The sequence below is a fragment of the Sorex fumeus genome, unplaced genomic scaffold (genome assembly GCF_029834395.1).
Source record: "Sorex fumeus unplaced genomic scaffold, SorFum_2.1 ptg000028l, whole genome shotgun sequence".
In the NCBI taxonomy this organism is placed as follows: domain Eukaryota; kingdom Metazoa; phylum Chordata; class Mammalia; order Eulipotyphla; family Soricidae; genus Sorex; species Sorex fumeus.
This window is the reverse complement of record NW_026606085.1, coordinates 16,108,652-16,119,600: the sequence shown is the minus strand read 5'-3', so window position 1 is coordinate 16,119,600 and position 10,949 is coordinate 16,108,652.

Genomic DNA, 10,949 nt, shown 5'->3' with positions numbered 1-10,949 from the left:
TATGCATATATAGTTTTTCAGACATATATACCAAAACACACCTCACCCAAACTTTAACAACATGTTACTGGTATCCTATAGAATGTCTTAATGGCTCCTGCCAAAATAGAACGATCTTCACACTGTTTCCTATACGAACACTTTTTTGTAAGCATGTTCAGCAGTTCTTCATAACAGACAATACAAAATATATTCTTTCGTTTATGTTTTGGGACAGGAATTGGGGCTTGGGATGGAAACATCCCAAATTTCATGGTGGGAAGGTGTAACAGTGGTGGGATTGGTGTTTGAATATTAAATGTAATCAAATATTGTGAAGTAACTTATAAAATAAAAAAATTAAAAAAAAAAGAGTTCTCTTTCCTGGTGTCAACCAGGGTTTTGCAGCTTCTTACTGAGGGCGTTCAGAGCCAGAGACTTCTTCAGGGAGGACAGTCCTGTGTATTTTCTTTAGCAACACCTGGACCACTCTCTGCTAGAGGCTAATAGCACACCCCACCTCATGTGACAGGCAAGTTTGTCCCGGAGTTGTTCCCAACCCCACCCTAGTCTGCAGTGTAGAACTTCTGGGCTAATCCGTCATCTTGTTGAATCACGGTTGCCAACAGCTTCCTGAGAAGGATTTCCTAAGATGCATGATTTTTGAGCTCCTGCATGTCAATTCTTTCAAAAACTTGCATGAAATCTTTATTCCAACCGTATGTTTGATTGCTATATATAAAATTGTGGGTTGAAATCATTCACCACCATTCCCACTTCCGACTGGGACTCAGCTGTCTTTTAGCCTTCAGGTTGGTTTTAAGAAGCTGGATGCCATTCCAATTCTTTCTCCAATCCTGACAGTCATTTCAGCTACCAGTTGCTGCATGTTACACTGCCCATAATCAATGATTTAAAACCAGGCCACTTGAGGATGTTTCATGATTCGGTGGGTTGATTTGGATTCACCCCTCTCACATGGGGTTCTGTTGGGCAGGCCACGGGGTCTGGAGTATCTGCACGTGTGTGTGTGTGTGTGTGTGTGTGTGTGTGTTAACCACCTGTCTGCCGCACAGCGACCTCCAGCCCCAAAGCTGGGACAGGCAGGCAGGTCTGGGCATGGTTTCTTCTCTCCTCTCCTGAGCTTGGTGTCCTTTTTCTAAGTGAACTTGGGTTTTTTTTCCCCCCTTGATAAAACATCAGTGCAACGGGGCAGTAAGTATATCTCAGCCCACAAATGGATTTTCCTGGCTTACCCTTTCCTGAGTAGCAGCTGGGGAATGAATCACACAGAAGCTGCCTCTTGCCTGTTTTCTAACTAGCAAATTATTCATGAGCCCAGGTTACTGTTTACAAACCGGTGCCCAGTGACTGGAGCCCCCAGCTTCCTCCCCCACCCACCCCCCCCCCCCACACACACACCAGGTCTTTTGCTTCTGCCAGAGCAGAATCCCTCAGCACCTTGCTCTTTCCTTATCTCTTGAGACTCATCTGATCCGTCTGCCCTAGGGAAAGGTCCTGCTGCTCATTAGTCTCAGCACTGCTGAACTGCAGAGGAAGGACTATTAGCAACGATAACCCGCTGGCGGAGCGTAGGAGCGATGCAGCACGGAACAGGAAGGCGCCACCTTCACCCTCTGCAGATGCAGTTCTTTATTTTGTTTTTTGTTTGTTTGTTTGTTTTTTGCTTTTTGGGTCACACCCAGCAATGCACAGGGGTTACTCCTGGCTCTGCGCTCAGGAATTAGCCCTGGCAGTGCTCAGGGGACCATATGGGATGCTGGGAATCGAACACGGGTCGGCCGCGTGCAAGACAAATGCCCTACCTGCTGTGCCATTGCTCCAGCCCCAGATGCAGTTCTTTAGATGGAGGCTCAGGAACATGGGGGCCGAGGACGGTAGCGGCCACCGCGGTGGATCCTGGTGGGGCTCTGTTTGACTTAGATGCTCCATTATTTTGCCATCTCCACCCCGAGTACCATACGGGACACTTGCCCCCACCTCCACCCCCCTTTATCCCAGAGCCAATTCTGGAATAGCAGTTCAGGTCGGAAGGAGATAAGTGCATGGGCTTCCATTAGACTTTCAAATCCTTGAATCTGAATCTTTGGAAGTTTCGCTCAGGCACATGTTACCAGTGCACTGCGTTTGGGGGTTTGCTGTGCTTGGGGGGGGGGGAGGCACGGGTCGGCATGTGTGGGAGAGAGAAAAGCCAGAGCTGTATGGGCTCCCCTTACAGATGGGCCATGCGGGAAGGAAACCATCTCTTCTCAGCTGGCTGCTATTGATTTCCTGGCCGGGGCGATACCTGCCTGCAGACAGACTGAGCGGCTGCAGATAAGTGAGGCTCTTCAGCCTCTGGAGGGGAATGGTGGGGGGAGGACGACAGTGCTTGAAAATGTACTGTTTGCATGAGTTCAAATCAGCAAAAAAAGAAAAGGCAAAAAGGGCTGTGACCGACTATCCTGGCCGAAGCCAACACTGGGAGAGTTGAACTTAGAATGCACAGGTAGAAACTTGTGGTCCTGGGATTGAGGAAGGCTTCGAGAATGGGCTCAGCCACTGCCCGGAGTGGCCTGCTGGGGCCGCTGCCCCTCCTGACTATTCCAGGGAGTCCATTTGAACCCCTCTTGGATGCCTTTGAATTCTAGGCCTCTGAGTTGGTGCAGATGCAGATATCAAACAGCAGGAATTGGTCGGTCCCTGTGTCTCTCTTTCTCTCTCCTTTCTCCTCTCTCCTCTTTCCTCTCTCTTTCCCTCCCTCTCTATCTCCTCCTCCTCCTCCTCCTTCCCTCCCTCCCTCCCTCCCTCCCTCCTTCCCTCCCTCTCGCTTCTCTCTCTCTCTCTCTCTCTCTCTCTCTCTCGCTCTCGCTCTCTCCCCCTCTCCTCCCCTATGCCAGGCCACCTTCACAGTAGAAATGTGGGCTCCTTTCTCTGGCGTTTCTTTTCCTACTCCTTTGATCTGCCAGACAGCGTGCCGCCTTGGGATAGGGTCATGGCTTCATGAGCAGAGGTCTAGGTTTGACCCCATCCCTCCTGGTTCCCCGGCATGGTCCTTGTGCCCCTCTGGGTAGGGCCCAGCCCAGACCTTCAGGTTCCTCCACGTGGGGGCACAGACCCCGCCTCAGATCAGGAAGGGTCTGTAGGGACAGACTTAACAGGGGGTGAGGCCAGAGTACTGACTGGCATGCAGCCCCGGGCAAGCAGGGAACAGGCTGCTTCTGGCCTTGTAGTACCCGGTTATGAGCACTCTTGCCTTTGCAGTGGGACCTCTGTTCTTCATTCGGTTCCTTGGGGCTGCTGTGGCTCCGTGCCTGTAGGTGGAAGACTGGTACCTGCATGAAGCCGTGAAGGGAACACCTGCAGTTTGCCGGATACTCTCGCCTATACACAAGGACACCTCTCATTACATGCCTGACCCTAGCAGAAGTTGCAGCAGGTGCCAAGAGTGGAGGGCGGCAGGGGGCTGGCCCAGGGGTGCCTCCAGCCCAGGAGGTGGGGAGTTTTGCTCTTTTCCCATATGTTTAATCTTGTGGCTGCTTGTTTGGGGGGGGGGGTGGGTGCCCACCCAGACATGCCTGGTTGAGGGATGCAGTGCGAGGGATAGAAGCCAGGGCCTCCTATGGGCAACCGGGTACCCTCGAGCCATATCTTGCCTGGTTTTGTGCTGTGAGGCCCAGCCAGCGCGGCAGCTCATGGGGAGATGGGGTGAGATGGGCTTGCTGTGAGATGCAGGTGAAGTGGCTGCCTCTGCAGGCCTGGTCCCCACTATCGGTGGCCGCCTCTGCAGGCCTGTCCTGTCTCTCTGTGGGTGGGAGGTGGGGGTGGTGCCTTGTGTCTGTGATCTCCAAAGCCTTTGATGGTTCCACCATCTCTGGTTCTGTGGCTTTCCCGGAGCAGGCTTGGTCCCATGCTGGCCTGTTTTCGTCCCGTCCCTTTCTCTGTCAAGGCCGCGGGTGGGCGGTGCAGGAGCTGCTCTGGGTGCCGCTGTGCTGGCCTGGCCTCACCCCAGCCCAGAGATAGTGGCAGCGCTTAGGTTTTAGGACAAGGAAACGGGGACCCAGAGAGGGACTTTTCTAAGAAACATCGTGGAGGCAGTGTTGGGAATTCAGACTGAGACTGGCCTCTGAAACCCTCACTCTTCTGCTTCTGTGGGGGCTGCTGATTGCTTTCTGAAGGACACTGGACACACAAAGGGGAGAGGGGACCGCAGTGGAACGAAGGGGCAGCAGAAGAAGCTTTTCTTGCTGAGGACTTACAGCCGAGGAACTGGGGGTGTGTCTCAGCAGCAGAGCAGAGACCTCACACGCGGGAGGCCCTGAGTTCGATCTCTGGTACTACAAACAAGCAGAAACATCCATATGGCCAATCCCAAAAGGAAACTTAAAAACAAAACAAAACAAAACAAAAACAGCTGCCTGTTTTGTTCTGTTTGGTTTTGAATCCATACCCAGCAGTGCTCAGGGCTTTATTCCTGCCTGTGTGTGCAGGGATCACTTCTGCCAGGGCTCAGGGTGACTGGGATTCAACCTGGGTCTACCACATGCCAGGCGAATGTCCTGCCCCACTGTTTCAGCTCTCGAGCTTAAGCGGCGTAGCTCTCACATGCCACAGCATCGCCGGAACAGCCCATTATTAGCTCTGCCCTCTTTGGTAACACCTGCTGGCCTCTGTACCCATAGCCCCTGGGTGGGAGTGGGGGGTCTGGTCCAAGCACTAAGATGGCGAGGAGGGAGGAGGGAACGGCTGGGTCTCCACAGCCACTTGCCAGCCTGTGTGAGTGGACACATGGGCATGAGTGGCAGCTACAGAGATGGGAGCTTGGGCACTGGGAGGGGAGATGCTTCCTTCTCAGTGCTGACTTCCTTTCAGATCTCTGCCGCCCAGTTGCCTAGTCCGTCACGCATTCGTCCAGAAAGGTGCAATGGCCAGGGCCCATGTGGGCACTTGACCCGGGCAAGGTCTCTGGTATTCTGTGTCCTCCCAGATTGCTTCACAGTGTGGTCTGAGTCCCCCTTGTCTGCCATGGGACCCAAGTCATTCCCAGCCCAGGAGGGCCCGGGCAGCCACATCCTTGGCCTGAGCACCAAACCACTGCCCGATTGGCCAGTTACTGGGAGTGACCCTTAGGCCCCCCAGCACTGCCTGAGCGCTCCACACCCACCCCCCAAAGTCTAGAATGTTCCTCTTCTCTGTCAGGTACTGGACTAGGCACTGGAAATCGGGTGATGCACAAAAGTAAGTATTTGGTCGTTCTCAAAAAACAAAAAAAAAGAAAAAGCAGTATTCCCACAGCAGACATGTAAATGAGTCCTTGGTATATAATAGCAGAGCACTGTAGCACTGTCTTCCGTTCATCCATTTGCTCGAACGGGCAACAGTAACATCTCCATTGTGAGACTTGTTGTTATTGTTTTTGGCATATCAAAAACGCCACAGGGAGCTTGCCAGGCTCTGCCATGTGGGCGGGATACTCTCGGTAGCTTGCTGGGCTCTCTGAGAGGGGCAAAGGAATCGAACCCTGGTCGGCCACGTGCAAGGCAAATGGCCTATCCGCTGTGCTATCGCTCCAGCCCCTACAAGTGATTTTGATTCTACAAGTGAGCACTGCCCCTGAAAGACACGTGGGCACCATGCCAGGGAGGGCGAGCCTGGCCCGCATGCATCTTGACTCAGGGCTCACCCGCTGGGCCCGTGTGAGGCACTGCACTCTTGGGGAGCCCTGCAGCCCGGGCGTGAGCACCCCATGCTCGTGAACCCCACTGTGTCAACCCTGGTCTCAGTGCCACCAAGGCGGGGAGTAAGAGGACGGCAGCAGTGGGGAGGGGCTCAAGAGTGAGCAGAGGCGGCCCCAGGAGCAGAGTGAGGTCACGGCCCTAGAGAGCAGCAGTCAAAGGCCAGAAACGCAGAGACAGTGAGCGGGGCAGGAGGACACAGCAGGCTGGACAGAGCCCCAGAGCCCAGCCCCGCTGCAGAGGCCTCCCGGACTGTGGGGTGGCCTCTGGGGCGCATTTTAAATATGAGGGGCAGGCTGGGAGGCCTTTGAGGAGGGAAATAGAGGAGGAGGTGGTGTTTGGAGCGATTGAGTCTCAAGGGAATGAATGGAGTGGGACGGAGGCAAGAAAGGACGCAGGGAAGCCAGTTAGGAGCCGGGCAGAAAGCGAGTGCGACACCCAGGCCAAGTAGGAGTGGTCCACAGGACCACTAAGGTCAAGGGACCGAGGTCAGGGTCAAGGGACAGAGGTCAAAGTCAAGGCAGAGAGATGAAGGTCTCACAAGCAGTGGGGGTCAGAACTTGCACCCCAGCTGTGGGCTGATTGGCTGTGAAGGCAGAGTGTGCCGGGGCCTCGCTGGCAGTGCTCAGTGTGGCAAAGGGAACCGCCCAGACTCGGCAGGGGAGACTCGGGGTTTTGCACTCGGCCTGGTCCCGGCAGCCCCAGGAAGGGGGTGCGGCATCTGGGCTGGGAGCTGGATTGGGACCCTCCCGCCCCACTCCCAGTTCTGGTTTTGCCAGTGCCACGAGAGCGCAGATGGTATCATTCCACTCCCTTTGTGGGTGTGCATTGCAGCTGCCTGAGTGGAGAGTGTGGCAGGACTCAGGAGGACAGCAGGGGCCAGTGAGGTGTGGCCTGGGGTGCAGGAAGGATGGCCACGGTCATCAGGAGTGACAGGCCGGGGGCGGGGAGCAGGCCGGGTGAGCTGTGGTCTCCAGTCGCGGCGCCCAGGGCCAGATAAGCATCTCTTCCAGTGCCGAGAAGGGCGACCTGTTCAATCCAAATTAGATTTTTTAGGCCGTTATTAGATGTGGCTGCCACTGGATTTTCTTCCATGTCTGACTTTGAGCCTCGCATTTGTCCCTTGGTTCCCGTTCGGTGGCTCCCCAAGGCTGCTTTACTTTCTGAGCAGACAGAGTCGACTTTGATTCCCCGGCAGGACCCAATTATTGGTCTGGTTTGTTTGTGTCAGGGTTTGGCCTGGTCTGACGCAGCAAATCTGTCCGTCTCTGTGTAAGGCCCCTCTTGGTCCCTCCAAATGGATGGACGTCCTGGTGTCCTTCAGGACACAAGCTGGACAGAACTGGGAGCAAGCTAGGGGGTCAGACCCCATAGAGCACCAGAGTCTGAAGGCCAGGGAGCTAGAATGGGGGGAAGGTCCTTGCCTTGCATGTGGCAAACCCTGGTTTGATCTCTGGCACATTCTATGATTTCCTGAAAACTGCCAAGAGTGATTCCTGAACACGGAGCCAGGAGTAAACCCTGAGCACAGAGCCAGGGGTGAGCCCTTAGCACAGAGTCAGGAGTGATCCCTGAGCACAGAGCCAGGAGTGAGCCCTGAGCACAGAGCCAGGAGTAAGCCCTGAGCACAGAGCCAGTAGTGAGCCCTGAGCAGAGCCAGGAGTGAGCCTTGAGCAGAGCCAGGAGTGAGCCCTGAGCACAGAGCCAGGTGTGGTCCAAGTCCCAATCCCGTCTCCCCCACCAAAAAACAACTCAGATCTGCCATCCCGCTGCCTGGATTCAGCTCCTGGCTTCCCCGTCTCCTGCAGAGGACCTGAGCAGTTCCTGAAGCTCCCTGGGTGGCTGTTTTCCCATTGGCCCTGGCTCCCTTCTTGCTTTAACCTCATCATGCTGAGCTTCATGACCTGCCCAACTACAGTAAGGGCTAGACCAGGCCTGTGACCTTGAAACCTTTCAAATCCAGCCTCTTGTGGTTCCAGGAGAAAGCAAGGCAGCAGATAACATGACTGGCTCACTTGTTTCATCTACAACATTTTGGAAGTTTTTGCTACTTCTGGGTGAGTTAGAATTCCCATTCTTACTGGGCCCTGTGTAAAGGAGGGGAAGACTGTTTAATAGTCGGGAGCGCTGAACCAGCGGGACCTCAGCACACAACCTGGGCCCGTGAACCTGACCAGACCTCGGCGCTGGATCTGGATCGGGCTACGACCAGAGAGGCACTTTGGTCTCTGCAGTGATTCCAATAGTCAGGGAAATGAAGATCAAAGCCCCGAGGGGGCATGGTATCCCCCTCCCACAGCTTTCCTCAGGAGCTTGACTTTTATTGAGAAAGGAGCGGGGTAAATATTTGGTGAGGTTGTGGAGCAAAGGGTTGGCGGTGTCTCGTTCTGGGAATGTCAGTGGTAGGCTCACTGTGGGAGCGAGCACAGAGCAGAAACCACCAGTGGGAATGACGGTCACGTCAGAAGCTTCTGCACCATGAAAGAAGCACGCCCCGAATAAAAAGAAGGGGAGAAAACATTCACACACGTCTGACAAAGCACTGATCTCCAAGACGTAGAACACAGTCACGGAGCTCAAAGACAAAGAAGCAGAACGATGCAAAAACAAGCCATTAGCCGAACCATAAAAGTCGACCCCACCCCCAAATGGGAGAGACGCCGAACAGACACTTCCTCGAAGAAGACGAACAGATGGTCAGATGGGCGCATGGAAAAATGCCCAGCTTCGCTGACTGTCCGGGAAATGCAACTAAAAACGGCAGTGAGGTCACCTCCCCCTGGGAGATGGACTTGGACCAGAAAGAAGAAAGACAGGTGGGACGGGTCCCTGCTCTGTTGGTGGAACTGTCCGCCTCAGCCCTCACGGGAAACCGCGTGGAGGCCTCTCCAACGTGTCAGACACATGAGGGCTTCCTCTCGCCCTCCTGAGTGCGTCAGCCTGCGTAGACCTCTGCATACCTGTGTTCCCTTAGCACTGCCGTGGCAGCCAGTCGCTGGAAAAAAGGAGACACCCCAACAGGCGAGGGCTGGGTGTACCCCCAGAAGCACCACCTGGCCTAGAGGAAAGGGGGCTCTTCTGCAGCCTGGAGGGGACCGGAGGGCATGGTGCTGTGAAATGAGTCAAGGGGGGGGGCTGGAACAATAGCACAGCGGGTAGGGCGTTTGCCTTGCACACCGACCTGTGTTCAATTCCCAGCATCCCACATGGTCCCCCGAGCACCGCCAGGGGTAATTCCTGAGTGCAGATCCAGGAGTAACCCCTGTGCGTCCCAGCATGACCTGCTGGAGTACCTGCTTCCTTCTGCTCTGGGAGAGAAATGAGACCGTGTCTGGTCACGGCAGCTCGGATGTGGCCACAGCCTCCGTGTCTGTCGGTGGCCACTTGGATGGCCTGAGGGCACCGGCCATCCACAACTCGACCCTCCCATCTGTGTGTACTGGCAGCAAACCCCTCTTGGCCAGGTACTGCCCATGTCTAGGACAGTGCCAGCCTGACTTCCGCTTCTGTGCCCTCCTCCTGCATGTCTGTGCCCCTCGCCTGGGGTCCGGCAGCATTTCCTGTTTTCTGCACTCCTCCATCAGACTGTACCATCTCAGCCATTTCTCATTTCCTTCACTCCTCCTCAGACACCTCTTCCTGTTTCCTGTATGCCTCCATCAGACATTGTTTTCCGTTTCCTGCACTCCTCCATCAAATGGTGCTTCTCAACTCAGTGGGGCCCGTCCGTGCTGCTATGAGTGTTTGGTTCTCTGCTGCTGTGATTCACGTGGTGACCGTCCGATGCTGTCACGTGTACACGCTGCCTCTGGGCCTGGGAGCTGGGCCTGCTCTGTGGACACAGCCCTGCGTGTACCTCTGGTCTGTGTAAATCTGGGCCATGAGGCTGACCAGGGTGCTGGAGCAGCTTCACCAAGCAGTGCTCCGAGGGCGCGTTGGCTGCCCTCCCTGCGGGGCCCTGCGGTGTTCCTGGTGACTTCGTGAGCCCTTGCTGCTTCTGTCACCCTAAGTCGGGGAGCCGCAGCATCTCGCTGAGCTTCCAGTGTGGAGTCTGCGAATGCCAAGCACTTGGTCTGGTCAGTTTGGAGTCTTGTGTCTCTCCAGGATTTTTTGCCCCTTTGCAAATGTTAGCTACTAAGTGCGAGCACGATACTGTGCTTTTGAGCGAGGCGTGTAGCTTTCTACTCTGGCAGTGCATCACAGACACTTTGATCCTGCGTCCTGGGCGCTGGTTCACTGTGCATGGATTTTTAGGGCCTGGAGGGAGCCTCCCGGACACGTGTGCAGGAGAGATCAATGGCCCAGACTCAGTGGATCTTTAATAAATGTCGCCCCCTGGTGCCAAAAAAAGTGAATGAGCCGTGGGGGTGGGGGGTGGGGGGGTGCAAAGCCCGCTTCAGGAACCTTTTTTGGTGTTTACACATTTGAGTCTGACAACTAGTTCTTTTTTGGTTTGTTTGTTTTGGGGCCACACACAGCAGTGCTCAGGGGTCACTCCTGGTGGGCTCGGGGAACCATTATGGGATGCAGAGAATAGACCCTAAGTCAGCCACGTGCAAGGCAGGCGCCCGCCGCCCTGTGCTACAGCTCCGAGCCCAGATATCTGGTCCTTAAATATTATTTACGCTGTCTCTGAATTCTTGATTTTCAACACTCTCCTTTGCGATTCCTCTTCATCGCACCTCTTTCTCGGCCTTAGATTTGGGGAATCTTTCACCCCTTCTGTGATTGTTCTTGCTCTCTTCTGGTCCTGAAGCATAAACACTACACTAAATCTAAATCGAGTATAAAATTTATGCGAAATCTCCACTTTTTATTTTTTTCCTGGGATGGAACCCAGAGCCTGATCCAGGCAAGGCATCACCTCTGAATTACACGCCCCTCACCTTTCCATCTTTTGTCCCCCCGACATTTTATTTGTTGTGGGGCCACTCATGGCACTGCTGGGGCTGCCAAGGCCATGCCTGGCTGTCCGTGGGCGCAGGGGACCTCAGCCTCACACCTGCAAGGCCTCCCCTTTCTCTCTTCCTCTGTGCCTGGGCCGTGCTGCACACCGGAAGCAACCGTCCACCTCTGCCATGTGCCAGGTGTCCAGCAAACGTGACCAAAGAGCATCCTGGGGGGTCGGTAGAGCAGAGTTGAAAAAGAAGTAGATGGTGGGCCGAGTACAGGTTGCGTGGAGGGTGACTCAGGTCGGAGCTTTTCAAAGTAAATCGAACTGAAACGGGTGAGGAG